Raw genomic sequence first — 7388 nt, 5'->3', positions numbered from 1 at the left:
TTGTTAATACATTATCGCGCACCTACCGGAACAGACAGGACAACGTTTGCGGGGCCAGCTAGTAATATGTATATACATATATACCTGTATAACAGACAAGCTTTATCCCACTGGATTGTTTCGATGAATTTCAAGAATGCGCTCCAGGTCCCCAATGTCACAGGTAATTTCTAGCAGTGACCTCGACAAACCGACACGATCGCGTGTTACCAGTAAAAAATCTCGTATCACGCTCGTGAATTACGAATATATTATATTACATAGGTATATAAATCGACTAGAGCAATCGCACGTAATATTGTCCGCTTCAGACGCGTGAAGCGGTGTTTAGCTTCAGTCTCCGCCACTGCACAGGCGCACACACCTATCTGTAAAAACGACGAATAAAGAAGGTGACAAAAAAGAAACAATAAAAAAAAAACAGAAAGAGAAACGCAATTTTCTATCCGCATGCGAACGCTACAAACGATAACGACACAAACAATGAGAAGGATGAACCGCCGGTGGTTCTATTCGCAAAGGCGAAAAATCTCCTGTCGCGTGCTGGTCTAAAGCCACGGAAGAAGGAAGGAAGGAAGGAAAAAGGAAGGAGTCTCCGTCGATGCAGGGACGCTGGCTGCGCCGTACGCACGTAGGGACGAAGCGACGGACCGACGACGCCGCGGCGAGGAGAGCAGCTAGCCTATAGTGAGACTAGCAAAGCCGCTAGCGGACCGGGTGGCGAGGGAACGGAGTTGCCCGAGTGAGGAGGCGAAGCAGTGCACGCCCGGCTGCCGTCACGAGAGCACGGTGAACGCCGCTTGTGAATTCCTCGGTACGTACACCACCCAGCACGTCAAAACCACGTCGCGAGACAACGAACGGCCTCCGACTTGCCCCGAAAATTAGTTTCTTCGTTCCCCCTCTTTCTTCGCCTCTTCGTCTCTTCTTCTCTTCTTCTTCACCCCGATCTCTCCCGGCCCTTCTTTCATCCCCCACCCCCCCCCGAAATCTGCGTCGCCACACGCGCGCAGCGATCAAACCCACCCACCGACGCACTCCTCGGCGTCTTCTCCTCGCAATCCGTCGACTCGACGCGACGCCGCGTCCTTCCGTCCCAATCCCGTCGGACTTCCACGCGCTCGCTCGCCATCGTTACCATAGCAACGCGTGGCGATCAGCTGACGACGGTCCGAATATTTGACAGTCGGCACCGAGCTGCGACAACCTTCGCGCGGCTGGCAGTGCGAGCCTGGCGGTTGATCGCGCGCGGTTCAACTTGCTCTCTCGCCCACGCGTCTCATTGTCAGAGACGCGAACGAGCAGCTGGTGGTAAACAAATGAACGGAGAGAGAGACGACAAACGTCGCTCGCTGCTCGGCCGTTAGGTCTCGACGAGTGCCGGACGGAAGAAGGATCGTCGTCCTCTTTCGCCTGTCGCGCGGCTTCTCCTCGACGAACCTTCGACCTTTGACAACGGCGCGTGTTTTGTGCCCGGCAGTTTTGTGCGTCGTCTAACCGCGCCGTCTTGTTATTATTGTTGTTTATTGTTATTGTTACGTACGTATACGGGAAAAGAAGTGAGCATCGTGCGGCTGTTCGGCGTATTTGTTTGAACGAGTTACGGTGGTCGAAGAAGGGCGTTGGGTGAATACGCGTCTCTCGTCTCCTTCACGGAGTCGAGGATTACGAGGACGGGGCGAAATTCATGGTGAATTTAACCCACGGATCGTTACGACGACGGTGATGATAACGACGATGACGACGGTGACGATTGCGGTTACTGCGGCGGTTAGTATCGATCGAGGAGTGACGGGAGTCGAGGGTAAACGTGAATTGGTCGTCGTCGGTCAGCGGAGTTGAGTTCCTCCGATACTCTGGTTCGAATGAAACAACGTCAACACCACGCCGTCGCATATTATTGCCGTTTGTAGTCGATCCCCGTCGTTCTCAAGGATAACAAAAACAATCGACGATGGTCGCCACGTTGTTTTGGTGTGATGGGACTGAATTGACGAACGGAAAAATATATTTAAACGGCAAAGAATAAAGAAGGTTAAACAATGCACGAAAATAGGTACGGACTTGTAGCCAAGTTGTTAACGTTAACGTTCTGACGATAGCCGGTGTGACAGCTGCGTAAGCTGTGGTTAAACATACATAAATGCACGTGTAACGCGTTATCGTACTTTCAGAGAGAGAGAGAGAGCGAGAGAGAGAGAGAGAGTGAGAGAGAGAGAGAGAGAGGAGCGCGACGCAGCCTCGTCGAGAAAACAATATTTCAAACCTATCCATATTATTCACGTAACTTACACGCGCAAACCCACCCACCCACAAACAGACCAAACGTACGCATACACACAGACAGAAATACTCGCGTTACGTTGCGTTAGGCTTGCACAGTGGTTCTTTTTCTTTACGGGATGTATGCACTCAACTCCCTGACCCATGTAATAAGAAAGATGTGCAGTGTTGAGTGACAGTTACGTGTCGTATTTGTGTACGAAGAAAATTTACAGAAGATAAGCATTGACATAGATATAATAATAACGAAAACAGCAACAACAACAACAACAAATGCTAATAATAATAACCATAAGATGAAGAAAAATTGACGCGACTGGCGGGAAATCGTCGCCGATCCTTGGATTAAAACGATCGCAACGAAACTTGGAACGCGCAATCGTCGTCATCGTCGTCCTCACCCGAAGCCAGAAGTCGACAGAGTAAGTAACCATTAATACTTTCGTACGCACTCGCGTTATTCCTCCTTGAATGACTGAGGGAATAATAAAGGTGTGAAAAAAAATTAAATTATACACACTAGGGTGCGGTAAAAGAAAAAAAAATCGTTGCGTTGAAACTCGCATCAAAATTTCGATAGAGCATCTCAAACATTGAGTCATAGGCGAGTATCTGTTAATCAGTCAGAGTTGGGAGAATTTTATCTCGGTACTTTTTTTTATAGAGCTTGAAATTTTCTACAAGAATCTGTATTTAGATAGCTTATGAGTCAAGTAGTTTACGGATTTAAAAAAATTCGCAAATTTCCCGATTTTCCATACGTTTTGTTTAACCGAAATTTTGACGCGCGTTTGGAAAAGAGAATTTTTTTTCCGGCTCACTGCAACGTTCACTCTCTCGAACGAGAAATTTTGGAAGTACGTTGACGGTAGGTCGTTAATCGATGGAGCTTGTAACCTCGCGTCGTCGAGGCGGCGGCAAATTTACTGCTGATTTGCAATTGTGATCGCAGCTGAATTTTCCCGGTATTTTATACACGTTCGAATCTCGGGGAAGGGAAGATGTAAAAGTCCGGTAATTTGGTGCGAATTATCGATACATAGACATACTTAGGTGTCGCGTTGAAAATACGCGTACATTAGGTGAATGAAACGTTGCAGCTGAGCGATTATAGCGACGGTAATTATACTCAATTAATTTTACTTACTTTCACGTTCCGTCGCTGCACGTGTCGCGTACAAGTTTATAAATGCAACGGTTGTATAAATAGAAATGTGAATTTGTTACCGAAATCTTAGGTGGGTAGATGAATCTGATTTGTTGTTTTACTCGTCATCGTCAATTATGGTTATACGTATACACGTGCATAGGTGCATGAAAGGTTTTAAAAAAAAGTTTCTGTAAAAAATTACTTTTTGCTCATTTCTACGAAATCTTCACGATCACGGGCCCCTACTATGCGAAAAACAGGTTCTTAGAACGACGTCGAGCTGTTTGTACGTCTGTATGCTTGGTATTTTTAATTTTTTCTCTATATTCGAAATCTCGAAAGCTCCCCGATGAAAAAACCCAAAATATGCAGGACTTTACGTTCCGATAATTGGACTGAAAAACTGCAATATCCCGATCCTCATATTATTATTGCTACATGTCATGTAATCTCGAAAATGGTTGAAAGAAGCCGACAAATAAAGTGACCCTTTTATCATATGGATATAGTCTAAGGTATTAACAACAGAAGATTTTGATGTAACGCTCGATGGTATCTGTGTAAATTCCTCTAATTTACTTGGTTTGCAAGGCGACGAATTCTTCCGCACAAAATACCGTCGTTACGGTTTGCATTACTTCCTATTTTGTCTATTGTTACATTTTTTTTTCTTTTTTTTTTGTTTATTGTTACATTTTTTTTTCTTTTTTTTTTGTTTTTTGTCGATTCATTCATTTTTAGTTCCTTTCAAAGTGTTTTAGGGCAACTTGTAGGCCGAAGCGTCGTCTGCTTCGATCACACGGTGCATATTCGCGCCTGCCTCGCACCGTAGTTACAGCTCGAGTTATAATTACGTCGAATGTCTTTATCTAATCTGAATACCGACACCGCGCCGCGCCCCTGAATCCCAGATACGGCGACACGCATGCTAAACGTCGTTGCATCGCTCTGCACGAGGCATTGTATGCACTATTCATGCGCATGTAATAGAAGCAGGAAAACGCGGGCGTTCGTTCGTCGAGCTGTGTAATAATAACGGGCCAACAGCCACCGCTGGGGTGGAAAAAAGTACAGAAAGATCGAAAAGTAGAAGGGTCACGGTATCGAATTTTTCAACGAAGCGACAATAATTTAATTTGTTGAATTTAAAAAAAAAAAAATGCAGAAAGTCCAAGTATGGAGATGTGAAGAAATATAAACGGTCGGAATATATAGAATTCCGTAATGTAGAGTAGTCAGGATTTTCCACGAGGTTGAAGTTAGGAACGTTATCGTAACGAATCATTGGGAGAAAATCGCTATTTTCTTAGTTTTGCGATGATTTTGAAGGAACTAAGATTGTTGAATGGGAGTAAATTTTTGTTTTATTACTACGGTTTACTGAATTTCAAACGGTTCCAAAATCACGAAATAACGATTTTTCCTCACAACGAATCGTCACGATACCGTTACGTGCTAACTTCTAGAAAAGATTCCAGATTCCGTCGTTCTACCTACGTTTTAACCTTTCCGTATTTTGTATTTTTCTCCACTGACTTTCCGTACATTTAATTCACTGTATTTCGACATTCTCTACTTCGATATTTCCACGCATTGGATACTTGTCGCGCCTTTGAAAATTCTGAACTTCGCTCCTTCTCCATCGATCAATCGGCCATTCCAGTCTTTCTACCCTTCCCTCCCTTCCCTCCTGGAATCGATGGCATATATTTACGGACAAAGGCTGCCTACCCGCATTGCCGTCCCCGATAGCGTCGCTATCGCCCTGGCCTCGGCTGACTGAGTTTTCCGACGGCGTCGACGGCCGTTCTCACTCACAATCAGCTCTCGATGCCGCCGCACCTGCCTCGAGGTTCGCCCGTCGCTAGCCGGCGCCGCTGCTAATATTGACTTTTGCCCGACCAACACCGGCAGCTTCGTATTTCGTCCTTCCTCCCGGTCCCACAACCACACACTCACGCGCACCTTCTACAGCGTGCATACTTGTACAATCCGTGCCAGATCCAGCTTATACAAATATTGTCTACTTGTATATACATATATGTATGCATGTGGGCGTGTATGTACCCTATTATGTTAGGCGGCTAACAAGCTATTGTTGTGCGGGAAAGGTTTCTTTTTCCATTTCATTTTTTTTTTTTTTAACATTATTTGTTTTCACGTTTTCAAATGCAACTCTTCTTATCTTTTGTGTAGATTCTATAAGATTCTTACAGAACACTTTCTCTCTCTCGCTCTCTCTCTCTTTTCCTGCAAAGCTTTATTGTTTGTTGTTTGTATACGCGTAGTTATTGTCCGTCCTTATCCCCAAAAAGTACCCCAGGTGCAAAAACCTTGTGCCAATTACACTAGAGTCGAAACTGTGAACAAAGATTTACCTTGCAGCTTAGAAATGGTCAATTTAATAACTTACATCTGAGTAAGTAATGAGGCTGAAGTTAGTAACGTTAAGTTGCAAAGGAAATATCCGGGAAACAAATTATTATTGCGCAATTTTAGAATTACTTTCAAGGAGATTGCTTTGCCAAGTATGAGTATATTTTATTTAGCATGGTTTAATAAATTTCAGACGTTTCTGAAGGCGCGCAGTAACGATTTTTCCTAATCGTGAATCGTTACAGTAACGTTACCGACTTCATCCCCATAACAAGTACCATGCGGCAACAATACCGTTACTTGCTAAAAATATTGAAATCAGAATCGCTACTGTACTATAAATATTTTAAAAAAAAAACCAAAAACAAAGAGTTGAGGATGAAATGAAAAATTCGGTGTTTGGAAAAATACCTTGGAAAATAAATTAAACCTTATCATTACTCTTTCATGTATGCTCCTCTACCCAGGTGGAGCGAGTTATAAATCTATATATAATTTTGATAGAATATCCGCTTCCGAGTTCTCATCTCGTACAAGAACTATTTTTTGGAAAAACCCCGGGAGACTGCTGCGTATTTTTATAGCGGTTTATTATAAATCTATTTTCATGTGCAATATTATTTCTACCTATCTTTGTAAATTTGAAATTTTTGTTTCGAACCTTCTGTCAATTGTTATTAGCTACACTTTGTGTTCCAGATAATAATACCTGTGTCCTTGTATCGAGAATTGTCTGTGGTAGAACGTAACGAGAGCAATGAAAATACAGGTTACTGACTGTTTACCTTGGTGCAAAAATTTGGATAATTTATTTCTGTCGTCTTAGTTATCTGAGAGAAATTGATCGGCCAAAAATCTATTCTTTTTACGAATGATTTTCATTCGAAATAGTTGTGTAGTGATTATTCGTAGAATTGTCATATTCGTAAGCTGTACGAAAATCTATTTAAAAATGCAAAAGTTTGAAATAGTTGGACTGTGAACGAAAGCTTGTTGCAAGCTTCGTTGCTAATCATTCGTCTCAAATCGCTTCAAAGTGCAAAAAAATTTAGTAGATTCAGAGTCTATTCAGTCAGTTTATTCGAAAGATTGGTTTTTTACAGGCTCACAAACAGTTTGTTGTTATAGTGTTTTAATTTGACACAACTGCACCGATATTGATTATTATTAACTAATGGTAGTATTGAATTAGGTACACGACAAAAAAATTTGTTTCAGTGACTTTGCGGAAAATAGTCTTTCGAATAAAATGAGTTATCGTAGAGTGACATCGAAAAAATACTGAAACCAGTTTTATACTAACATTAAATCGTACCATTTTATTTTATTCCATGAACTACACGCAATACTACTACAATAATTTATTAATTGTTTTCAAAAGATGTAACGTTTAAATTTTCCAGTATCACTTGTCTTTCTTTTCGTTTCCTTTATATTTCATTACTGGCAAAGTTGCCACTCTACATTTTCCTGATTAATCAACAATTTCTTGATAATAAACCAACTTTCAACTACGTATCGGGAATATCATCGGCGGACACTAAATATAACGGAGTCCTGTTAGTTATTGGACTGAAGA

At 42.3% G+C, this 7388-nt stretch overlaps 1 protein-coding gene across 2 annotated transcripts in view; it reads left to right on the top strand.

Moving 5' to 3' along the window:
• The first annotated feature begins 719 nt into the window (after positions 1-719).
• The window catches only part of LOC107220574 (mental retardation GTPase activating protein homolog 4), a 259594-nt gene continuing 252925 nt past the window's right edge, over positions 720-7388 (top strand). The window contains exon 1 of one of the 2 annotated variants that reach the window (XM_046738441.1): positions 720-814. The gene's annotated coding sequence lies outside the window, so the exon portion shown is untranslated. Of the gene's footprint in view, positions 2706-7388 lie in introns of both variants that reach the window. The other variant, XM_046738440.1, reaches the window with a different exon arrangement.

Source organism: Neodiprion lecontei, chromosome 4 (genome assembly GCF_021901455.1).
Source record: "Neodiprion lecontei isolate iyNeoLeco1 chromosome 4, iyNeoLeco1.1, whole genome shotgun sequence".
Classification (NCBI taxonomy): Eukaryota; Metazoa; Arthropoda; class Insecta; order Hymenoptera; family Diprionidae; genus Neodiprion; species Neodiprion lecontei.
Note: the sequence above shows the minus strand (reverse complement) of the source record. Positions and strands in the feature narration are given on the sequence as shown.